Source organism: Primulina eburnea, chromosome 14 (genome assembly GCF_022965805.1).
Source record: "Primulina eburnea isolate SZY01 chromosome 14, ASM2296580v1, whole genome shotgun sequence".
NCBI lineage: Eukaryota > Viridiplantae > Streptophyta > Magnoliopsida > Lamiales > Gesneriaceae > Primulina > Primulina eburnea.
In genome coordinates, this window is record NC_133114.1 from 26,408,472 (window position 1) to 26,435,832 (window position 27,361).

The following is a 27,361-nucleotide window of genomic DNA, read 5'->3' on the forward strand; positions in this document are numbered from 1 at the left end:
TTATATAGATAGCTCAAAGTATGGTCAATCTGCTTGATGAAAATCTTCAAAAGCAGGGCAAGTGGATGCCCGGGACATCTTCTCTCTGGGCTACCAGAAGCTCGTGGTCTCGTACAAGCTCCCGGATCGGATGATTTCTACCAGGGCTATCTCAAAAATAGCACTTCACTTGAGTGCAGCAATATGAGCTACCTTATGCTTGACAATCATTACTGTCAGAACTATAGGGGTTGGCGTGTCAGAGAAGTTATCATAGATAGGGTATGAGCAGCCACCTTACCTTAATTAGCCGTTGGACACATGAAAACAAGGCAATCATAGGATTTCCTCCTATAAACAGCATATATGTTTTTTTCATTTAAAGGATTCAGATACTCTTGTTTCCAAGCTTTTGAGCATTCACGTATAGTCTCACATATACAGTCTTTTATCCCTTCATCTTCACCTGCTGACTTAAGCATCTGAGTGGTCACGTCAGACATCCCTCCAGCGCCCATTCACGAGTTCATTTCATTCTTTGCAGGACATGGTTGCAGCCATATGATTTAAAGATATACCTTCATCACAAGACATATCTCCTTGCTCGTTAATTTTCTAAACAAACTCTTATCAGATCCAATGGATTGTCTAGACCCTGCTCACCCAATTCACCCGAATCACATCACAATAATACAAAATAAACTGAACAAACCAATATGTGAATTTTATTTAATAAAATATATAAATCCGTAAAAAAAATAGTTATATTAATAAGAAGTTAAAAAACAACACAATTTAAATAAATTTAGTTTTTGAAAATGTAAATACAACAATATTGTGATATGATTTGAGAATTAAGGCAGCAGATGCCAGTTTTGCAGGGCATAATGGGACCAGCACACTTGTTCGTTGTTGAATTCGCGTATTCATGTTTTACAATTCTATGTTATATATGATATCGCATACTATCAATAAATATGAGTCAAAGGGTCGGTGGGTGCCATTTTTCTGCACACATCTCTTCACAATTCTTTTTTTAATGATATATATATATATATATATATATATGCGTGTGTATATTTGTCTGAGTCTAGAATCTTTTTCTGCACACATCTCTTCATCAATTAAGGTATTGGAACATATGTTTTGAATGAATCAAGCATAAACTATGCTGTATTAGCGATCAGACTCGTAGTTATGTATTGAATTCGTTAATATTTTGTAAATTTCATGCTTAATTTATTCTTTTCTGAAATATGATGGTATGTGTTATATTTCTGGAGCATGAGAGATAGTGTATTAGATGTTCTACGTTGGTTGGATTAAGTTTTTCGGAGTTATATATACAATTTGGACAATCTTCTTAATTTCTTTGAACTAGGTTATGGGGTAAAGTTAGACTCAATTCGTAATCTTAACATTTTTGTTATTCATTTTTTAACGTTAATGTGTTTTAAATCTGAAAATTACAAATTTAATTTTATATTGTATAATTAACTAGCTAGTTGGAGAGTTTCGTTTCACCTGCTCATAGACTAATATGAAATCGTTCATATTCAATCAGGCATATTGCATGTGTTTCAATATTACTAAAAGCCACAATTATATTGTTAATCTGTCCAAATAGGTCTAATATGCTATTTCCGCACATAGTACTCAAATTGATATAGCATTAAAAACTATATATATATATATATATATATATATATATATATATATATATATGTATATTATTATTTAAAATGAAAAGTATGATTTCAAGCATTTCTATGTTATTGGTTATATAATATTTAAAGAAAAATGGAGAATGTTGTTTTTTTTTCAATTTTAAAAACGAAAGTTGTTAGTTTTTGAAATCAAAATGTTAGGAGAAAGTTAGTAAAATATGTTTAACTATAATTTATATATAAGGGTCAAAATTCATAAAAACCTATAGATTTGGTGATACGAAGCCATCAAGCCACCTACTAATTTAAAACTTAGATTTGGAGTTATATGAATTATGGATGACACATTCATATTTTAAATGAAAATGATGCCTCGAGGATAGTTCATTCTGCACCACCCAATATCTGAACAGTGCCCGAATTTCAAAATATTGACTGGATATTGATGAATAAACCAAACCCTAAATTGCAAACAAGGAATTTCCATGAAAAAGGACAAATTAATTTAAGTAGTTTCTTTCTTGCTGGAACCAACCAGAAACTATCCTACAAGATTGTTTTCATCTATGACTTCTCGCCCACCTGTTTATTTCTATCTCTCTAATTCATTATTATTATTATTATTATTATTATTATTATTATTACATATTTATTTTGACATTATAACGTGTTTAATTTCATATTTTGGTAGTTGGTAGTTCAAGTTATGAGATTCGAACATTGCCGCCGTATAAATATGAACTCTTATTTCACATAAAATTTTTAGTACGAGTATGTCTCGTATGTCTTTTGTGAGACAGGTCTCACTGATCTTTATTCGTCAGACATGTCACTTTTGTTCATATTTACAATAAAAAATATTTTTTTTTCATTGGTGACTCAAATAGAAGACTCGTCTCACAAAATTGACTTATGAGACTATCTCACAATTTTTTTGTGAATACTATATTATAAAGATTTTGCCCCTCATGTAACCGTAATGATATCTTACTATGATTATTTTTCAAGGCAAAAACTTGTGTGAGACGGTCTCACGGGTCGTATTTTGTGAGACGGATTTTTATTTGGATCATTCAAGAAAATGTATTACTTTTATGTTAAGAGTATTACTTTTTATTGTGAATATATATCTGTATATGGTTGACCCGTCTCACAGATAAAGATTCATGAAACTGTCTCACAAGAGACCTACTCATTTGTCAAATGACGGTACTATTCCTATACTAATAATAAAATTAACTTTCAAATAACCATAACATCATGTCTCACAAACAAATTACATATATATTTAGACAGTTGAACAACTATTTATATAAAAATAACACGTTAACCATTGAAATTGGATCAATATTTTAAAGAAGACATATTATCCAAAAAATAATTACAAATATTTTTACTATATAAAAATTTGTAATTTTGATTATTTATAATGGTCTCTTTGTGATTTTGATTTTTTTGTTATCAAATTTCAGTATAGTTCGTATTCTTTATTATTATTATATATTTTAAAATTTGGTTCTTTCTTTGGTGTAATGTTGATGCAGCGTTGTCCTGACGCCGCTGTGGTGATCGTATATGTTGTGTCACATTAGTGTTCCAGACAAAGAAAAAGACTAAATTGCCCAAAATCAAAATATACAGAACTAATACTCAATTTCAAAAACATAGATGATCAATATTACAAATAATAAGTAAAAAAAATATTGGATAGAAATTGTTATTTTTTTCTTTTTTAGTATAAATATTTCTTAATATATTTAAAATTTGATTCAACTCCATATAATTGTCCAAAAAACCAATTACACAAGCATACAACGCGTGTACAACTATTTCGCTACTATAAACGAAAATATTGAATCAGTTTATAAGATTTGCCTAAAAATCACAGGTATCAATCTTATATAAAACCATAATAAGTTGAAGTTAAATTAATTATGCTATAGCTAAAACAAACTTGTGTCACATCCAACATACATATGAACCATTATTTTTTAAAACCAAGATTTGCGTTTTCATTTGTCATACTTTAATGTGCTTTGTCTCAAAACAGTGTCCATTACTTAAAGGTTTTGTTCATGGAGTTTCAGTAGGTTTTCTTTTGAGGAAATGAGTTTTCTAAAAGAAGCCTTGACATATTTACCTGTCGATCTTTTATTATTTTTATATAATAAAAACTTGCCATCTCGGTGAATTTTTTTTTTTTTAAAATGTAATATTAGGCATATTGTAGGAAAGTAGAAAATTAAAATATAAAAGATAATATATTTGTTGGAAGATATGAAAATCAGTCTTTAAAAAAAGAGTAGGTCTTTTGTGAGACGGTCTCACGAATCTTTATTTGTGAGACGGGTCAACCCTACCTATATTCATAAAAGTAATACTCTTAGCATAAAAGTAATATTTTTTCATTGATGACCCAAATAAGAGATATTTCTCAAAAAATAAGACCTGTGAGACTGTCACACACAAGTTTTTACCTTAAAAAAATTAAAATATGACAGTGGTGATCTTTATTGAAAATAAAATAAAATTGTTTATAAAAAAAAAAACCAAACGTCCAAACCCAACGTTACCACACTTTTTATTGCTCGGGTTAGACCCAAGCCAATTAAACCAATCGGGCACTTTCGACTTGGTCCTTACCAATATTACGAGCCTGTGTTAATTTTGGCCTTCGTAAATAACTCCATATTCCCAAAAACAAATAGTTTCCACGACTTGTAATATGGGGAGGATCTAAAAAAAACTACGTGTAATATAAAATATTAATATTTTGATAATCGTCACAAAAATCTGATATAATAAATAAAACATATTTATGCCAATTTTTTTTTTTATTAACTAAACAAAATTGAGAGTTTAATTTTGTTGTGTCTGAATGTTCATTCACGCTTTATAAAAATAAGAAATATTTTTACAATATATTTTATAATTTAAAAAGTATATAATATTTTATTATATATTAAATATAATTATTGATAGACTATTAATTAGTCTATATGCACCAATTAATCTATAAAGCCAACGTCACTCTCCAAAGTGCTAACAATTTAATTCCATGTCCTGTTTTCACGTTTCGTATCCATTAAATCACATTCTTATTCCTACTCGTATAAAATTCATTTCTTTTACCCAGCAGCCAAAGAAACTTGTTTTCAAATTAGATTGCTATAAGATTAATGTTTTTTAAAAAAATTACCGTGTAATTATTATTACTTAAATTATGTCTCATTTTGTATGTACGGTGTTTGAAATGAAAAATTATGATTTCAAGCATTTTCATGATTCCAATTTGATATGGTATAAGAATTCTGAAACATAAAAAGATTTGACTCTGATACGGTAGGTTATAATAACCTTTACATGGTCCTGATGTCAGAGACGGATTTACTTTAGCGACGGTTTTTCAAAAATCGTCGCTAATATTAGCGACGGTTTTAGTATAACCCTCGCCGATGTTGGATCGGCGACGGTTTTAATTCAAACAGTCGCTATTAGCGACGGTTTTTTTGACAAACCGTCGCTAATAGCGACGGTTATTTCAAAAACAGTCGTACATCAATGTCTTAGTCCAATCAAGTCTCGTCCATTTACAAGGATGAGACCAAATTCATCTCATATCCTCTGATCCGCCCCACTTCAATTCTACAAAATTTGTCTCCCAAGTCCCAAGCCCTTTAGCGACAGAATAGAATTGCGGACTCCCGAAGAAATCGAATTGCTCATCGGCAAGGCAACAATCTAGGTAAGAATCGGCTATACATTTTTTATTTTGTTTTTTATAGCTTCTCTGTGCGTGATTTGTGGTTTCTTGATTATTTGTTGTTGAGTTGTTGATTTACTATTACTTGTTTATTTGTTTAATAATTATTTTATTCTTGTTTAGGATTATAACTTGAACTATTTCAAAATGGAACATCAATCTGCTGCAAAGAAAGGAAAAACATTGATATCCTCTTTCTTTAAGAAGAGAGATCGTCAAGCTAGTGAAGATACTTCAATTCCTACGGTCCTTACAATGCAACATCAATCCAGTTAAAGTCTTCTATTTCCCAATATCCAAATTCCTTCATGTTCCTCTCCTAGAGACGATCATCAGTCTTCGTCTGCTTTATTGAACGAGATCCGGAAAAATGAAAACAGATATGTGAATATCATGTTAATGTACGAGATGTACTTAAGACGTTCATATCTAAATATGGGGCCTTATCAACCAGATATGTTGGAGTATCCAGGTACAATATTTGGAAGCCAGAATCGTCGTTTTCAGAAAAATGGTTTCAGAAATTTTATTGGTTGGAGTATTCGCCTTCAACAAATAAGACATATTATTTCTATTGTTTTCTTTTCCTGAATGATGTTAATTCATCTAATGTAATTTTTTTTAATAATATATAACTTATCATATTGAGTTCAAGCCCCCCAATTCTTATTCCTGGATCCGTCCCTGCATGATGTAGTAAATCATAATTAATCATTACATGATCTCATCTATTAAAAGAGTAAAATATATGGGTCTGATTTAGTAAACCAATAAAGATAAGATGAAATCTTAATTATATACATCAATGTTTTGTTTATCGTGATAAGGTCTGTTTTTGCCATGTTATGATGCTCTTTTCAAAAATCATTTGTATACATGTATGTATTTGTTGTGTTCGATTGGCTTTCACTAATTGAGTGTTTAACCAAATGATCATCTCATACTTCTCTTTCCAGATAAGAATGAAAATGAATTCGAAGAATAAGAACATACATAGTTTTGGGATTGGTGAAAGAAGAAATTTAGAATGGTTATTGCTATTTGATTTCCACTGTACGTCGTTATGTTAATAAACTTTAGCTTACGTAGTACGCTGATATATTTAGCTTATGCTCTATATTTTGAATGTAAGAACAAATTTCTTTATGAAATAATATACATGTTTTAGTTGAATTTTTGTACTACGAGAGAGTTGTTATTTCGATTTTTATTTGAAAAAAATGCCGATGTTGCATCTCAAGTTCGGGGTATGACAAATATTATGTGCTGCACATATTTTATTTCTCAAGTTTAGTTATCATATTTACAAAATTAAATATGAAATGAGATTTAATAAGATAATTTTTTTATAATTATTAAATATGAATATTTAACAACATTTTATAACATGAAATAAAACTAAAAACAAATAATACTAATTAAATAAAACAAAAAAAAAATTCGAAAGATTTAAATTGAAGAACAAAATTATATACATCATGATCAATGTGATCATGTAGGGTAATTTTGGAAGTAAAAAAAGACTTTACAATACATGAAATGCTGTAGAATAAACGTACGACCCATGGTTAAAGTAGGATCAGAAAAACTTATCTCATATGAAATTTAAATTTTTTTTAAATTTTTTTTATAAAACATTATAATATAAATATTAAAAATAACAAAAATTAATTGACCTACTTAGATAATTATTCTAATTAGTTTTCAAAATATTTAGCATCTCTAAACTTTTTGATTTTAATATATTCTACATATATTTTACAAAAAATAAAAGTAAAAGATATTATATATACCAAGATTCTAAAAAGCGTGAAGCACCCCGAAGCGCGGATATCAAGCTCCAAGCTTTTCAAATTTAAGCGAGATTAGCATATGCTTAAGCGTGAAAAAACGTGTTTTATCTTTATGTAATTGTAATTATCTCAAACCAATAAATAAATAAAATAATACATAAATATGATAATTTAAGTCAGATGCATTAATTCTCATATTTATAAAAGCATAAAAATTTCAAACTTATAATCTTTATTTGTTTTTGCAACTAGACCACATTAAAAAATTCTAAATATTTGTCAAATCATTATCAAACATGCTTAATCATAATTAAAATTTAAAAATAAACATCTAAATTATAAACCTAATTTATTATTTTAAAATAAAAAGGCATACTTTCAAAATAAAAAAAATTAAAAATAAATAGATGCGGTTAATTGTGCATAAGCACACTTAATTAAATATCTTAATTACGCTTAATTCGGTCAAACTACAGTTTAACTGCTTTTTTTCGAATCGAGACGTTTTTGTCGAGCTTCAAACTTAAGTACATTTAAACGGGCTTTTTAGAATATTGCTATATACGAAACACTAATTAATACATCCACCATATGTGGATACAGGGAACATGATTACTGACCGCTATCATGCAACTTCAAATTATATATTTGGTGACCACTGCATGTAAACATTTCCACTCCTAATTTAATGATGCATTTTTACATGTTGATATCAGCACATAATAGTATTTTTTTATGACGTTGTACTCACAACCATTGTTTTTTTTTTATATTTATTGGGTAAACATCGGGCTAATGTAATGACATGCATACCACATTAGTCCAATAAATTACACTGGACAAGCTTTATATGACAAGCTCATCTGAGAAAGTATTGATAGAGATGATCAAATTTCTGACTATTGATCAAGCACTCACATACTCCATCAACTCAGATACTTCGTTGAGTGTGTCACATAATTCTTTTTGAATTCTTTTTGGGGCAACTAATTGATACTCTTTTTTTTTTTATAATTTATAAAATACAAAAAATAGCATGTAGCCTTGAATAGTCTAAAATGATATAATAGCCTTAGATGTTATAATTTTTTCTATATAGGTGGCTTGTTTATGATTAGCTTAATGCTATCAAATTGAAAGTATTTCCCAATAAAACAAAAAGGAAAAAAAAAAGTCAAGAAAAAATTTAAATGATTAAAAGGTTTTTTAAGTAAGTACGAAATTTGATGAAATACCACAATGTGACAAACGCCTAGTCCAATATGTTTTATGGTGCATTCACTCGTACGAAGTTTTGGTAAAGACCTGAGAAATGAAAACCCATTCTAAGATGGATTGTGCAATGCAATTAATTAGAGAAAAATCTCTGCAACATTAATATCCGTTACATTAATCACTGATTGTCATGTGTATAAAATTGCAACTGTTTTTCTAATTCAACATACTAAAAAAACTGTCGCACCGATAAAAACCTAACACATGATAATCAATTGTTGATGCATCGACATGAAATGTTGCTAAGAAATATCATAGAAGATCTGTTTTCCATCTCACGCAATGAGCTAAACTATCAATAAACATTTCACTAACCACAATATATATATACACATTTCCTTAAGAAAAGGTATAAGTAAACTTTTGTCATTTTCTTGTGGCTTTGAACAAATTGTTAAAGATTTGTCCAATTTTTATTCTTTTGAGAACAATTATGTGATTAAAACGTACGTTGTATGTAATTTTATTAAATTCATGGCAGGGAGTAGATTTTGTTCCAGGAATCGATCTTACTATGGACAAAATTAATCTACTATATATTGGTTAGTTCGTAAATCTCTTATGAGATAGTCTCACGGATCTTTATCCGTGAGACGAATCGACCATGTCTATATTTACAATAATGAGTAATAGTTTTGGTATAAAAAGTTATAATTTTTCAAGGATGACCTAAATAGGAGATCCGTATCAGAAAATTAACTCGTGAGACTGTCTCATAAAAGTTTAATTTGAGTGGATCTCATGTGAGACCGTCTCACGAATCATAATCTGTGAGACGGATCAACCCTACCCATATTCACAATAAAAAGTAATATTCTTAGCATAAAAAGTAATACTTTTTCATGAGTGACCCAAATAAGAGATCCGTCTCACAAATACGACTCGTGAGACCGTCTCATACAAGTTTTTACCTAAAAGTTTTGTGATATGTGTCTGTGTGTGTTTTTTTTTTTTTTAACATTGGGTGGAATCTCCCTTGATCGACCGACAAGCATTATCAAATTCTTGATCCTGGATTATCACTCATCTTAAAAATCTTCAATTTTGAATCTTATAAAATATTTTTCTTAAAAAAAAAAAACCAAATAGTTACTTTTAATCGTTTCTCTTCTTACGTGGTATTTAAGTGGACTAAAAAGAAAGTCTAATATATACATTAAATATGCATATTTTTATTTTTTATTTGATAATATTTATATAAAAAAATATATATTATTTAATTTATAATGATACGATACTTATAAATTGGTGATTATATAAAATTTATTGAGATAACTTGACCTTTCAAAGCACCTTTTCTCAGTGCTCTCCAATATTGACTTGAACATTATTATTTTAACCTCATTTTTTGGGCACTGCCAAACCCGCAAATTAAATTAAGCTTTTCAGGAGTAAAAGCACTCAATGTCTTTACCTTCCAAAACTCCACAATATCAAACCAATTCTTCCTTCGTTCGGAACTAAATCAACGAAATTCTGGGCAGGTATGATCATTGATCGCTAATTGTTCAACATGCTTCATAGTTTGCAATCGAAAATCGCATTTAATTCGATGCTTAGGTTTTCCTCAGAAAAAAAGCTGGAATAATTTTTTTATCTGGTCACGACGTATTTTATTACATGACATATTCAGTAACATATTTGGAAATGGATCATCGATCCGAGGCATGCATGAAACTTGCTCGACCATGTATTAACGATCATGTAAACAAAATAAATCAGGCCACCACCATTTTATTTTCTTCCATGCAACATGACAAGATCAATCACATTTAATATTGCAGGTTCAGAAAAAACCCTAAAAAATGTGGAGACTAAAGATTGCTGAAGGAGCTGACAGTCCTTACCTTTACAGCACCAACAATTATGTGGGTCGGCAGACATGGGAGTTCGACCCGAATTACGGCACACCGGAGCTCCGTCAAGAAGCGGAGAATGCGCGTCGGCAGTTTTGGGACAACCGGATCGGAGCCAGGTCAAGCCTAGCAGTGATCTCTTGTGGAGGATTCAGGTTCAATAAAAAAAAACTAGAGGATATTTTTTTAGCAAAAAACTAGAGGATATTTCACTAAATAAAGAAAGTCATATTCACATCAAATAAATCAAGAACATGTCACAGAATTTTTTTATGAGATGAATTAACTCAATTCATGCTCAAGTAAATTATAACACTTTTAACATAAGGAAAAATATTTTTTGATAAATTGGATTAAGTTGAAATCTATCTTGTAAAATTGACCTGTGAGACCGTGTTTTTATAATAAACAAATGTAGGCATGCCCCTAAATATAAAGTATCGATAAATTGCGTGAGATACTCATATTTTAATTTTCACATTATGTTTATTTTTTTTAAAAAAAATCGGTTGTGTTTTTAACCAAGAATTAGAGTGTCAGTATAATAAATTAATAATATGTTTTCGAATATTCAAGCTCCGAGTGAAAACAGAGCATTTAAAGCATGAGCAGGAGTTTTTCATTAACTTATAGTAATCCCAGTCCATGTATTAATAAAAAATTCCCGATTCCAATTTTGAGTATCAATCTCCGTTATCATTTATTATTTTTACTTTTATTATGAAAAATAGGAGTATATGTAAGTATCGCGAGATGTAGCTGACATAAATTTCAGATGGAATTCTCAAATTAATTAAAGGCCGCTTTATAAGAAAATGGAAAATAATTTTCTAACCAAACTTATATAGTTATTTCTCATTTCTCATTGACAAATATGATGTTTTGAAAATTGTAATTTGTGATTGAAGTAGACTTTTAATATATATTTATCGTATATATTTTTTTATTTTCATCCTTAAAATTAATATATTAATTGTAGCACTTTTTTTTCTTCGTAAAAGCTCATATCAGACCGTCTCAAATAATAATTTTGTGAGACGCGTCTCTAATATAACCCGACCCATAAAAATATTAATTTTTATGTAAAAAATATTACTTTTCATTGTAGGCATGAAAAAGATCGACCCAATTCACATATATAAATCCACGAGACCGTCACACAAAAGATATACTGTTTTTTTATATGTTCAAGTATGTATCTTAAAATAAATTTTACCCACCAAAATGAAATTTTCTGTCTACAAGCCATCACTGGAATGAAACTAGATTCGAAAATAAAGACAAGTTATGTAGAGCTCAAATTCAGTACACGTATAACACATCCATTAATTAATTGTTAAATATTGTATTAAAGTTTAAAATGATTTAGTGATGCATGATTTGTATAAATTGCATCATTTCAATGTTTATGTGATGCACGTTAAAATGTTTTTCAAGTGTCATGTTTCAAGTGATTATTCGAAGAGGGATCGAGGAAAAGACAGGTGACGATTTTGGCAATTTTAACGTGCTATTTTATTTTTGAGTTGAGGTTGGGGTATTTTAAATAATTTATTAGGTTGTTAGTATTTTAACGTCTAATTTATTTATCTAGTAATTTAAGAGTTTAAAACTTTAAAAGTTAGCATTTTTGGTATTTTATTGTGCTAATTAGTAAATTTTGTAAATTTAGTGCGTATTCTACTTCAATTAGTGGAATTGTTAAGTTAGTGTTTGATTACATTTTATTGGGTGACTAATTATTTAATTAAGCAATATTTTAATCCCCTAAATTAGCTAATCACACACACACACACCGAGATACACACTCACACAGGTTTCTACACACACACACACTCTATTTTCAGATTTTGAAATTTTGAGAGGATAGAAAACCTAGGGTCTCCTTCCCTAGTGCAGCCGCCCACCCATCTGTATAATTTCCAGCAATATTTCGTTGAGTTTATTTCAAGAATTTAGCGCCACGTTCGTCCCGGATCAAGCCTCGCTCCGTTCCCGTATCGGTATCGCCGTTTCGGTAAATTTTATCATCAAAAGGCACGTATAATCTATTATTTCTGCATCGATCTTGTCATATTATGCGTTGTGTTATGTTTATGCATAAAAAAATTCACGTGTGTCGTTCGTCGTTTGAGCGGAAAATGATTTGGATCAGTTTAGAAATAATTTTAGATCTGAAAACTCGTTTTTACTGTCTTTTTAAATACTGCGACTTTTTGGTCGTGATTCTAAGAAAACTTTTAACATGAAAATTGTAGAACTTTTCGATATCTTCAATTTGACATTAAATTCGAAATATTTGGATAAAAATTGAGTGAGTTATGACGTTTTTCGTGGTACTGCTCAAACTGCGTTTTTCAGAAAATTATGTATTGACGTGTCTTTGAAGTTTTATTGTTGCAGGCTTCGTTGGGAATAGACGGATGATCGTTGCTGCGTTTAGGTATGCTTAGTATGATGTGGGGTTGTTATTTGATTTGTCGTTTAGTGTCGATAGGCACTTGAGTACATTAGAAGTCGTAGGAAACATTTCAGTATCAATTGCCACGTTTTTGAATTGTATGTGTCGTAGGGTGAACATCGTTGCTTTGGGTGTGGTACGAATTTGGATTGATGTTATGGCATGCTAAGATGGGTCTCGGGGTGTCGGTTCATGGTCCGTACAATCGAGTCTAGAATTATAAGCACCTCGTGTATTGAATTCTCGTTGGTTTCCGATTAGCGCAGGTACACGGACCCAAACACGGACCTTGGCACGGGGTCCGTGCCTTTGTTTTCTCCAAAGTGTCAAATTTGCGCACATACACAGACCCTTAGATGGACCCTAGCACGGGGCCCGTGCCCTTTTTTTCCCGAGTAATCCATTTGCGCACATACACGGACCCTTACACGGATCTGGGGACGGGGCCCGTGCCTCCCTTTTCTTTTCGACACATTTCAACACACGGACACGGACACGGACCCGGAGCCGGACCTGGGCACGGGTCTGTGTGCTTGTTATTTGGGGAAATATTTTATGTTATACTTTGAGGTTTGACGTCATGGTTTAGTTCAATGACTTACAAGTTCGAGTCATGTGAATATAGAACGTCCTAAAGAATTGAATGTGCTTGTAAGTAGGCTTTATATTTACGTCTAAGTTATGCAAGTTAAGCATTTGAATTCATATTAGTATGTGCAGCAACAACCCAATCGAAGTCCACTGAATCCCTCAACGCCAAGTAAGTATGTTGATGTGCAAAAGAAAATATTTCAAGTTTTTGAGGTATGCTAAATGTCTTGTGACCAAATTATGAATGGATTTGGAAGTCGGTGAACGCGGCCGAGGACCTCTCCACCCCGTTAAATTATGAACGAGTTTAGATCAGGATTGGAAAGCGTTAAATTATGAACGGGGACCGATCCGCCCGTTAAATTATGAACGGAGATCTCATGTATGTGGAAGTGGATACGTCTCTGTCAGAGCCCACTACTGTGGTTTAGTCTGATCAGGCGAAATATATTATGGGTCACTTGCTTTGAAACATTCTCTACGCAAAATGATGAAGTCATGTATGTTCAAGTATGCAAGTATGTTAAGAAAAGTTTATGTTGATGACACGTCTAAGCAGGGACGGATCCAGGAATAAGAGTTGGGGTGGGCTTGAACTCAATATGATAAATTATATATTATTAAAAAAAATACATTATATCGTTCAACGAAGTTGTGCCTTACGGGATTTTAAAACATAAAATTCATCAATAATAGAATTTACATCAATATGTTTAGCTAAATCTCGTTCAATATAGAGTGTCAAACAATCGGCAAGAAAGTCAACCTCCATTTTATTGCGAAGTGCCGTCTTCACATGCTTCATTGCTGAAAAAGCCCGTTCAATAGTGGCAGTAGACACAGACAATGTCAAAACAAGATGAATCAATCTAGTCAACATAACATAAACACTTGACCGTCCACTCTCGGTCAATTGCTGACACAACTCAACAAGTGTAGAAACCTTTAAATTCTGCATCACATCGAGTTTATAAATGTATCAATGCATACTTCAAAACAACAATTTCTTGATCTGTGAAATCTCCAGGATAAAACTTCTTCGCAAGCTTGCAAATATCATCACTGTTAAATGAGTCAAATGAATTTTTAGGATCTAAAGCTATACTAAGATAAAGAAGTTTCACCGATTAACTCATTGAACCGAGTATTTAACTCCATTAAAATGAAATCTATTGTTGCATCAAAAATATCGAAGAATTTTTTAATAATTTAGCGACGGTTTTAGCAATAACCGTCGCTAATATGTGCGACGGTTTTTGATAAAACTATCGCCGATCCCATCGGCGACGGGTTTACTAAAACCGTCGCAAAAGTAGCGACGGTTATCAAAAAACCGTCGTTAAAACCGTCGCTAAATAAAAAAAATGGGCTGGGCTACAGCCCAGTACAGCCCTAGCGTAAATCCGTCTCTGCGTCTAAGTATGTATGTATGTTCAAATTTTTATACGCAAGTTCAAGTTTAGGTATGTATGTCCTTTTTAAGTTGCATGTGATTTTACTATGTAATACTTGTTACTTCCAGTTTATACCTGTTGAGTCTTTAAACTCACTAGACTTGATCGATGCGGGTGAGGATATTTATGAGGAGACATGAGGTGGGGACCAAGGAGCAGGCTTGGACTGAGTGGGAGGCTAAACCCGAGGACCGCCATGTTTTTAAGTCTTTATGAAAAGTTCAAACACTTTTGTCAAACTCTATTTTTAGATCTTTGTTGAGACGTACTGTTGATTTTATCGAATTTTGAATGCCTATGTTTTTATTTAAAAAATTTTTTAATTCTTCCGTAAATTTTAGTAGCAAAAGTACGGGATGTTACAAGTTAATTAACTATTAAATTAAATATGGTCAATTAGAGCCGTAGCCTGTTTGGCTTTTGTTATTTTTTCCTCAGCTGTGGCAGTGGTCAATGTGTTTGGCCAACAATTCCACAAATTGGTCATATCTAATTTAATCAGCAATAATAATAACTATATATATTACCTTTTATGGTGTTAATTGTTATGCTTAAGATCTAGATATTATAATAAAATATAAAAATTTTAGAAACAATTTTTTATTAGATTTTTTAATAATTGATTAGAATATGATAAAAATTTTCTACTTTTAAATTTATTATAATTCTTAATGTTATGAGTGATATAAAATATTCAAAAATAAATATTAGTGTCTGTTGTTATGATAATATTATTAATAATCAATTTTAAATGATCAGTTCCTGCACGAAAAGAATTTCAAACAACAAATTCCACAAGTGAAGGTTTGGGATGATGAAGACATAACTTACGAGACGACCACTGCCACGCTGCGTAGAGCCGTTCACTTCTTCTCAGCGTGGCAAGCCGGCGATGGCCACTGGCCAGCTGAAAATGCCGGCCCCTTGTTCTTTCTTCCACCTCTAGTAAGTCGTCTGTAACAATATTAATTTGGTCACCAATCAAAGCCATATTTCTTGCGAAACTTGTATAAACAAATGGTGAAATGTTCATATGCATGCAGGTCATGATCCTTTATATTACAGGCCACCTCAACACCGTTTTTCCATTAGAACATCGAAAAGAAATTCTCTGTTACATATATTGTCACCATGTGTGAATTAGTACAGTCTCCTGTTACATATATTGTCACCATGAAGAAAATCCACTATCACTAGTAATATCACTTCTATACTTACTAAATCACAAATTTTATTAAGAAACTGACAAAATGCCCACAAAGATCCTCAAGTTCCAGTCGGGAAATCGAGAATTATTTTTCTAGTACTTTTCATTTTACTGATGCAGATGAGGAAACTTTCGATATATTGCGATGATGGTCAAAAAAAAGTAAATATCCAATTTTGTCTATAATGGCAAATAAAAGCAAATATATTACGAAAGTTTCCAAGAAGATCACTCATCTCGATAATTACGAAAGCTTCCAACTATACTTAAATATTACATATACTTCTATATGTAATATAAACTTGGTATAGGTGTAAATTTTTGAATTTATTTATTAATTCTTATAGTCATATTTTCTTTTTATATGAATTGAAAGTACCTTTTTTATATAAAAGTAATCATAGTGTCTTTAATATTTGGGTGGAACAAGAAAATGCAACTTTAGAAAAGTTTGTTATGTTTGAATTAAAATAGCTCCAACATTTGCATTTCTCGGGTACTGTAAAAAAATAGACACTCATTTAATACACGGCGGTCACCACCAATAAAAAAGTTGAACCCACTCCAAATTCTCCAATCACATATCATACTTCCAATAAATTTTAATTACTTCGGTGACAATTTTTTCCTTTTTTCAAAAAAAAATTCAAAGTAAAAAGCTTATTATTTTTTAATTTTTGTTACATACAACAGAATAATTCTGATATAATACATTGAATAATTAACAAATTAAAATGAAGAATATAATAAATAACCAATCAGATATGAAATAGCATCAGCTGCCATATATATTACCTTAATAATCGTGACAGCATGTGTAGGGCTACATTGTATGCATAATAATACATTAATCACTGCAAAAATTTTGTTCCTCTAGTTTTGAATCATGCACAAATTTAGTATGAGGATTTTTTTTAAGAATTATGACATACAAAAAATTTAAGCGCACTAGAATTGTTAGTTTGAGTTCAGTCCGTCGGCTCAATCAATCCGAAGTATAATTATGACTGATTTTTGTGCACTTAGCAATTATTAACCGAATAGTAAATATACATATTTTGAACACTACTGAATACTGATGTTGCTGAAACCATACCCTTTAGAATAGCAACAAATAGAGGACTGATATCGATTTAGCAATGATAAACATAGTTATTTCAATGCACTTGAGAATGATTTATTTTATTATTGATCGATTACTAAATTTTTGATTACAGTTATTCCAAAATTATTTTATTTTATGTCATAATATACTATTATCTATACTATATTATTAAGTGTGAGACCCTTAGAGTAGTTATCTTGGAAGACACCAAAATATTTAATTTCATAATTATCATTCTTACCCTATTAAAATCTTCTCAAGTCACTTCATATTTTACATCGAAAAAATCTAAACAAAACTTCCCTTTTAAATCGAACAATTTTTTTTAAATTGAAATAATTTTGTATGATCAATTGTTTAATATTATTGAGTAAACTAAAAATAATAGTAACACATGCAACGCGTGTGTATCTTTTACTAGTATATAGAATGAGAAGGTGAAGGAGTCGAGATCGAAGAGAATTGTATTTTTGGGATGGTAGATATTCGATACTGTAGATTTTTTACTGATGTTAATCGAAGATCACTTGCTCTTGGCGTGGAGCGTGACACCCAAAAAATAAAATTAAATTAAAGTAGATTTTTTTGTTGTGAAGTGGTACATATAAGAGAGTATATACTATTATCGGTGGGAAAAAATAAGATATTATATTTTCAAAAAAATTCAGTTTAGTGCTTATCATTGTTCATATTTAATAAAAATAAATAAATATATGTGTTGAGTATTTTCTAATAATATTTAAAAAGTATTATTTGATAGATCTATTATTTGATAGATCAAATATATGCTCGATTTTTTTAGTCATGTAAATGCTCAACTTTATAATATATTTGATTTGTACTCGAAGTTATCGAACTCGAATATGTTCAAATTTTTTTGGGCACTCGAGTTAAAATTATTTTGTTCGATAGTTCTCGTGCTATTTGAGTCATGATATTTTATTAATTTAATGTAATTATTTATTAGATACATATATATTTTGAGGCTTTCGCATTTCAAACTTTCGAACCTCCATTATCAAATCTTAATGTTCGAGGAATAGTTCGAATAGTTTTAAAATAAGTTCAAACATTTCGAACTGAACTCGAGCAAAAAAAAAAGAAATTAACATTTTCAAGCTTTGAAACGAACTCAAATTCGAATATACTTAATTTGATCCTTAAATTTTATTTTATTTTACTAATATTCGGTTTGATTTGATTCGTTTGCACCTCTGTCAAGTGTCGATTTCGAGAAAGGGTCCCAAAAATTTAGCACATTTAACTTGTGGAATTGTCTCCATCTCTCTCGTTCAACTTTATATACATCCCCAAAAAATAACATATATAAACTGAACAACCAATGCTCTTGTCAGATCAATTTATTGCAAACCTAGCTGAAACCAATGCAACATAATCCATAAAAATTTTATTTTGTTACTTTCTTTCACATTTGAGTTTCTGTCTCCTCTTCGATCTTTCTCGTTAATTAATTTCATACATTTTGAAATTTTTATAAAGATCAGTGACCAAATACTGACACAGACGATCGAGTAAATTTATTCTTACAGGCTCAGTTACAGGTTAGGACAGAAACCTAAAAAATGTGGAGACTAAAGATTGCTGAGGGAGTTGACAGTCCTTACCTTTACAGCACCAACAATTATGTTGGTCGGCAGACATGGGAGTTCGACACCAATTACGGCACACAGGAGCTCCGTCAAGAAGCGGAGAATGCCCGTTGGCAGTTTTGGGACAACCGGAATCAGGTGAAGCCTAGCAGTGATATCTTGTGGAGGATTCAGGTTCAATAAAATTTAAACCCATTCTTGTTAACTCATGCATACTAGTAGCAAGCAAGGTTCTAGAAAACGTGAAATATGACGAATCGTCACGATAAAGCTTCATATGTGATATTTCTTGTCAACATCTTAAAAAATAAATATTTAAGATGAGTTTATAATTCGCTACAATAGATTTCTATAGCAATTTGGTTGATCATTTTTCGTAAAGCGAGGGTGAATACGAAGTAGTTGTTATAGGAGACCATTGTGCAGTCACACAGGTGCAGGCCCAGGCTCGAGGTGTGACAAAATGGTATCACAGCTGGTCAAATGCATTGAACACCGAGAAATAAGTGTTATGCGGGGCAAAGTGTTATGTGCATGAGAGCAGCTCTTGAACCTGTGGAGCAAAGTGCTACATGATGAGAGTCATATCTTGAACATGTAGGAGTCACCTCTAGATTCTCGGCTCTCGTGGATCGAGTGGTCAGGACACGACTAGGACCTCGCATTCTGAAGGAGTGATTGTGATACCTCTTATCCCACGTCTTAAAATTAAATATTTAAAATGAGTTTATAATGGCCTACAATGGACTTCTATAGCAATTTGAGTTAATCATTTTCGTAAAACGATGAAGAATACGAAGTAGTTGCTATAGGGGCTAATTATGCAGTCATGTAGACGCAGGCCTAGGCTCGGAGCGTGACATTACAAGTTTAAATTGTTTTTTTTTTTTTGTTTTCATTATAATTTTAATTATATCAAGTAAATCAATAGATTAAATAACACATAAACATATAAATTATAAGAATAAATGTATAAATTTTCAAGTTATCACATAAGTTTCGAAATCATAAACTATGGGGAGTAAAACTAATTTTGTAGATCATTGCTTGGGTCAAGCGTCTTCTCTTAATTGCAAAGAAAGGAAGGGTTGGAACAAATTTTATTTCGATGTCTTTAGGGTTTTTTTTTGTTTAAAAAGCTAATATTATTAAATGTTAGTTATTTAAAATAAAATTTAAAAGTTAAATTAATTTTTTTTAGAAAAAAATAAAATTTTTCTAAGAAATCCGATTTTTCATGTTTTTTTTATTCGTTCCATATGATCGACCTTGATATTTTTTCACGTTTTTGTCTGAAACAAGTCTTTTTTCTCAGACTTCACGCTTTTTAGCACAGTGGTATTATAATTCATATATTGCATGCGTTGATATAATTCCAAATGCCATCATTAATAAAATTTATATTTTAAAAAAAAAACATATCAGGAAATTAAAATACTTAGTATATAATAAAATTGCTAGAGTTTTACATACTTATATCAAAATCGAAAAAAAAATGTACCCGGTAGACAAAAAGTTGAAAAAATCAAGAATTCATTACACTTGTATAATACGATGTTGGGTACTTGTTTTAGTAAATAAAGACAGTCCTGCCAAAGAGATCAACTATGTAAGATATTTATATTTTAATTTTTACATTATTTTTGTATCGGTAAATTTACCAAAAATTCTCAAAACCAAAAAAAAAATTTGCTTTCGATCCCCGTGTCAAAAAATTATTTTGAACTCTCTGAGTCTACATGTTTTTTAGATGAAAATCGGTACAAACACATTTTGTTGGGGATTAGAGATTGCAAACACATAATTTTTATGACAAGAATTGAATAAAAATTTAAGTTTAGGTGTAAGGATTTAAAGCAACTTTAACTTTTTGTATTGGCTAATTTGTGTTTTTAAGTTCTTCATTTTTTTAAAATAAATAGGAAAATGCAATAATATATTTTCAAATATAAGTTATAAGTTCATGTGATATTGACTGAATAAATGTGAAACAAATTACTGTAATTTATTGGGGAGTTCCATGACTTAAAAACAAAGTCCCAGCCCCATTAAAGGAAATCAGGGAATGCTTGCAAAATATTGTCTTTAGAAAATTGATTAAATTAATATAATATTGTGAAGAGGTGAGAAAAAATAACAAGAAAGTGAAAAATTGAAAAAAAAAGTATTAATTCATGAAGTTAATAGTTAATAATAAAGCATTAATTATTATATTTTTTTAATGAGCAGTTTCTGTATGAAAAGAATTTCAAACAACAAATTCCTCAAGTGAAGGTTGGAGATGACGAAGAAATTACTTACGAGACAACCACCGCCACGCTGCGGAGGGCCGTCCATTTCTTCTCCGCGTTGCAAGCCAGCGACGGCCACTGGCCGGCTGAAAATGCCGGTCCCTTGTTTTTTCTCCCACCTCTCGTAAGTCGATCGTCTGTGTCGGTATTTGGTCACTGATCTTATCCATTTTTCTTGCACAATTTGTATGAACATCGGCTAATGTTAATACGCATGCAGGTAATGATCCTTCATATTACAGGCCATCTCAACTCCGTTTTTCCATTAGAACATCGCAAAGAAATTCTCCGCTACATATACTGTCACCAGGTGTGAATTAATATAATGTCCTCTTAACAATAAAACCATAACTCAAATAACACAAACAAATTCGTTTTCTTGATAATTAAATTCATTTCAATCAACAGAATGAAGATGGTGGTTGGGGTCTACACATTGAGGGCCACAGCACTATGTTCAGCACTGCACTCAGTTACATCTGTATGCGTATACTCGGAGAAGGGCCAGATGATGGTGAAAACAACGCATGCTCTAGAGCAAGGAAGTGGATACTCGATCATGGAACTGTTAAAGCTATACCTTCCTGGGGGAAAACATGGCTTTCTGTATGTTACATACACTGTGTTAAATATAAATACCTACAAATTATATATAACTTTGCGAATCTACTTGGGAAAAAGTTTATAAGTTCGAATTTTTTTGTTTGTTTGTAGATACTAGGAGTATTTGATTGGTCTGGAAGCAATCCAGTGCCTCCTGAGTTTTGGCTTCTTCCTTCTTTTCTTCCTATGCATCCAGGTATCGATATGCATGCATATATGCCCATAATAAGAGTGTATATATATTATATACACATATATAAATGAAAAATTACAATTTTGGTCATTTAACATGCCTATTGTTTATTTTTATTCTTGCATGTACGCGTCAAATTGCAGTGTTAGACCAATAAGTTGGTCCTTGTTTTCATTTATAATCCTTTTTAATCCGAGTGATAATGTAACACATAAAATGATGACTTCGAGCCGGAAATTGTTGATATGTCCGACGCCACAACAGTGTTCCGAAGAAAAAAACTAAAAGTGAAAAACAATGATAAATTTTTGGTGACCACGACTGCAATTGATGATTTACATGATTAAAAATGGAAAATTCAATTTCCCAAAAATATATCTCATTAATACTCATTATGTGATGATTTTTCCAAACTGAAACGCATGCAGCAAAAATGTGGTGCTATTGCCGAATGGTATACATGCCAATGTCATATTTATATGGCAAGAGATTTGTGGGACCGATCACTCCTCTCATTTTACAGTTAAGAGAAGAACTATATGATCAGCCCTATGAACAAATCAACTGGAGAAGTATACGACATCGGTGTGCAAAGGTAAATAACTGATCACGCATACATGCGTGCCCTTTCTTTCGCTTAAAAAGAGCTTGTAAAATTAAAACCTGAATGCAGGAGGATCTGTATTATCCTCACCCACTAATACAAGATCTGATATGGGATTGCTGTTACTTGTTTGTCGAGCCTTTGTTGACTCGTTGGCCTTTCAACAAGTTAAGAGAAAAGGCTCTCCAAGTTGCTATAAAGCACATCCATTTTGAAGATGAAAATAGCAGGTATATCACTATCGGATGTGTTGAAAAGTGTTGTGTATGTTGGCTTGTTGGGTTGAGGATCCAAATGGAGACTACTTCAAGAAACATCTTGCTAGAATCCCTGACTACATATGGGTTGCTGAAGATGGCATGAAAATGCAGGTGCTTCAGTAATTTTCTAAGCACCAAACTTAATATTTCAAAAATTTAAATTGATAGATATCTTCTTTTAAAAAAAATGTGGATTTTGAACTTCAGAGTTTCGGAAGTCAAGAATGGGATACTGGTTTAGCAATTCAAGCGTTGTTAGCTAGCAATTTGAATGACGAAATAGGTGAGACTTTAAAGAAAGGACACGACTACATAAAAAAATCACAGGTACTTGTAGTTCCAGTTGAGTTTTTCCTTGCAAAAAAAGCTGTTGGTTTGGTTGATATGGGATACTGACATTGAACCTGCAGCTTAAAAAGGATCCTTCGGGTGACTTTAAAAGCATGCACCGCCATATTTCTAAAGGGGCGTGGACTTTTTCGGATCAAGATCACGGATGGCAAGTATCAGACTGTACTGCTGAAGCATTGAAGGTATACATCCATGTTCATAAAGAAAAAGATAGATTCGTGGAAAACTAAGTGCTTATTTATATTACATTTTCTTGGTATTGATTTTTCAGTGTTGCCTTCTGTTCTCTATGATGCCTCCGGAAATTGTTGGAGAACAAATGGAAGCTCAAGGACTGTATAATGCTGTGAACATATTGATTTCTTTGCAGAGCAAAAACGGTGGCTTACCTGCATGGGAGCCTGCAGGAGCCTCAGACTGGTTGGAGGTTTATATTCTTCAGTAAAACAAGATATCATCTTTAAAAAACATGCGTTTGCATATGATCATTTCTATTGATTCCTTGCACTAAAACCTCAGTAATTTTTTTCCCTCTATTCAACAGGTGCTCAACCCTTCCGAGTTCTTCGCTGACATTGTTATCGAGCATGAGTAAGATTCATCTTTCTCCCATGAGCCCTTTTAAATTTTTTGGGTAACTCATGCTTGATTTCAAAATATAATTTTAATGAGATATTTGATACATATTGTGAGGCCCGGGGCCGAAGAGGGCGGGGGGTGAACGCCGGTGCCATCAGTTGCACGGACAATGAGCGGCTCCTGGCAGGCTTCTAGGTGAAGGGAACATGAATGAACCGACCCACACGGGAATGAGAGGGATTCCGAGACTGGGCAATGTAATGGACTGAACAGTTGAAGAGGGCTTAAAAGATTTGATTGGTACTACTCATATCACGAAGGTGCATCTTCTTTTCGGTAGCTCATCACATAAAGAACTCCAAAGTTAAGCGTGCTTGACTTGGGGCAATTTTGGGATGGGTGACCTCCTGGGAAGTTTCTCAGGGTGCGTGTGAGTGAGGACATAAGCACGCTGGAAAGACCCGTCTTGATACAGTGAGGACAGTCGTCAAATCTGGGGCGTTACAAGTGGTATCAGAGCCGACCTCTCTTAGTACGGTGTGGTTCGGGGACGAACCAAGCGGAAGCTGGTGGGCATGTGAGGCCCGGGGCCGAAGAGGGCGGGGGGTGAACGCCGGTGCCATCAGTTGCACGGACAATGAGCGGCTCCTGGCAGGCTTCTAGGTGAAGGGAACATGAATGAACCGACCCACACGGGAATGAGAGGGATTCCGAGACTGGGCAATGTAATGGACTGAACAGTTGAAGAGGGCTTAAAAGATTTGATTGGTACTACTCATATCACGAAGGTGCATCTTCTTTTCAGTAGCTCATCACATAAAGAACTCCAAAGTTAAGCGTGCTTGACTTGGGGCAATTTTGGGATGGGTGACCTCCTGGGAAGTTTCTTAGGGTGCGTGTGAGTGAGGACATAAGCACGCTGGAAAGACCCGTCTTGATACAGTGAGGACAGTCGTCAAATCTGGGGCGTTACACATATAGTTATGTTGAGTGCACTTCATCAGCATTGCAAGCCGTTGTTCTGTTCAAAAGGTTGCATCCTGCGCACCGAAAGAATGAAGTAGAGAACTTCATTACCAAGGCTGTCGGATACCTTGAAAATGTTCAAAGGCCTGATGGATCATGGTATACATTTTTCATCTGTTCCATTATAATTATATCAAAAGTGATGGGAAATCAGAAAAATAAACGAGATAACATTGCAGGGAAACATCATAAATAATATCAACAATGAATAAGATGGACACCAATATTTATAATGGTACACCCCAAAATTAGATTACGTCCACTCTAAACCTCTCAAGAAAATCACTTCTTTATTAATAATTTTTGACTAATCAACACATGTGTTTATAATTCAAAAAATGGTGTTCTTTGAATTCAAATTTTGCTTGATTTGAATTCAAAGATTGTTTGATTATTTAGCAAATCTCCCCTCAAGCACATTTTGTGAATTCGATCAAACCTGTAATAGTATTCCAACTTCCATTTCGACAATGTCTTAGTCATTATATCATATTTGTTTTCATTGTGTGAATCTTCTCAAGCTTTAACAACTTCTTGTCCAATACATCTTGTATCCAATGATAACGAACATCAATATGTTCAGATCTCGGATGCATTCAAGGATTCTTTCCGAGATAAATTGCACTCTGACTGTCACAGAACAACTTGTATTGATCTAGGACAAAACTTAATTCCTTAAAAAACCCTTTCATCCATAACAGCTCATTGCATTCCTCGGCTGCTGCAATAAACTCCTCTTCAATGGTTGACAATGCTACACACGTTTGTAACTTTGACTGCCATGACACAGCTCTCCCTGCAAATCTTGATAAAATTGTTCTTTCTTGAAAATACAATCAAATTCCCATATTGAAAGATTAAGAGGAAAATCATTAGTTAATAAGATGAAATGATATATCCAATGGTATGAGGCCTTTTGGATAAAATCCAAAAAGAAAACCATGAGCGCTTATGCTCAAAGTGGACAATATCGTACCACTGTGAAGATATGCAACTTCCATATTTTAAACAAGTGGTATCAGATCTATGGTCTAGATCGAATCATGTGGGTTGAATTATATGGGGGTAAAAATCCTTGATAAGCTCTCGAGTAGTTGATGCTCCCGATATTTTATGTAAGGCGTGCGCTCCAACGCAGTGAAGATGAGTGATCTCGATTGAAAGATGAATAAAGCTTGAGGGGAGGCAACCAGATCATGAGAATAATGACGGATGTTTTTCTCGAGAAAAATACAATTTTAGTCTTTGTACTTTACTACTAAACATTTTTGGTTTCTTAATATTTTAACTTAACGCTTTTAACTTCAATATTAAAGATAACTACAGGTATTGTTGTTTTATTTCTTTTAAATTTTACGGGCTATAACAAAAAATATGTCTCAAAAATAAATTTGCTTACTTGATTCCGGAATTATTAAATTTTTAACAAGAAATTCATAATTTCATCGGTTTCAAAAAATTAATAATTTTTTATATGATTTTAAATAAAAAAATTCATATTCATAAAAAATTCAAGATACCAATGAACAAAATTATTTAAAAAATAAATCTGATAGCTTACTATTTTAATACGGGCTACAAAAAAAAATTCAATTCCTTGTACTTAGTTCTTGCCGTTATTTTTAACATAAAGTTAAAGACAATAACTAGTTTTGTGATGATTTTGAATGTTTATAGACTCAAAACGTTAAGTAAGAATGTGTAGTAAAGTATTTCTGTAGTTTGTTTATTCGCAAGGAAAATACTTATAAGTCATACTGCCCTCAATTTGTTTGTCAAAAGGTATGGAAGCTGGGGTGTATGCTTTACGTATGGCACTTGGTTTGCACTGAGAGGACTCGCTGTTGCCGATAAAACCTACAATAATTGTTTGGCTGTTCGGAAAGGTGTTGATTTTCTACTGAAAGCGCAGAGGGACGACGGTGGCTGGGGAGAAAGTTACCTTTCATGCCCGAATATGGTAATTTTTTTACTAACGCTAACAAATATTGCACTCGATCAAAACCGCAAACAAACAAATATAAACGATTGAAATTGCAAGTTTTCGTAATTTTAATTATAGAAATATGTCTGAAAACAGGAGTACATGCCACTAGAACGCTCAAACTTGGTGCAAACCGCTTGGGTTTTGATGGGTCTCATCCATTCAGGCCAGGTTAATTATCCTCCCTTTTATAAACCCAAAAAATAGAAAAACGTATGAAATAAATATCTGTTGGTATATTTCAATTAACAGGGTGAAAGAGACCCGACACCCCTCCACCGTGGAGCAAAGCTTCTGATAAACTCTCAGCTTGAAAATGGTGATTTCCCACAACAGGAAATCACAGGAGCCTTTAGGAAAAACTGCATGCTGCATTACGCTTTATACAGAAATACATACCCGATATGGTGTCTTGCTGAGTATCGCAATCGCGTTCCACTGCCTTCCATCACCAGCCATCAACCATATATATGAGAAATAAATGAGATGAAATATCTACAAGTTGTTAAATTCATAGTTAAAACTCGTACGAAAAAACATCCAACTGAAATCTCGTGCGCTCAATAAATTTGTAGCTACATCCCCACTTCAGATAATTAATTCTTTTGTGGTAACGCTGAGTCTAATAATTTAAACATGTTGTAATATAGATGTGTGGAATCCATATTCTTTCTCCATAGGCAATTCCTTGAGTATACTACGTCATCGA

General features: G+C 32.3%; 1 long non-coding RNA gene and 1 pseudogene across 1 annotated transcript; both read left to right on the forward strand.

The window, feature by feature from the left end:
• Positions 1 to 10,205: 10,205 nt before the first annotated feature.
• On the forward strand, positions 10,206 to 15,971 carry LOC140812828 (uncharacterized). Its single transcript, XR_012113762.1, has 3 exons — positions 10,206 to 10,488; positions 15,599 to 15,784; positions 15,883 to 15,971. It is a non-coding gene; the product is annotated as an uncharacterized lncRNA (long non-coding RNA).
• A 2,540-nt stretch (positions 15,972 to 18,511) lies between these two features.
• On the forward strand, positions 18,512 to 27,300 carry LOC140812827 (beta-amyrin synthase 2-like; annotated as a pseudogene).
• The last annotated feature ends 61 nt before the right edge of the window (positions 27,301 to 27,361 follow it).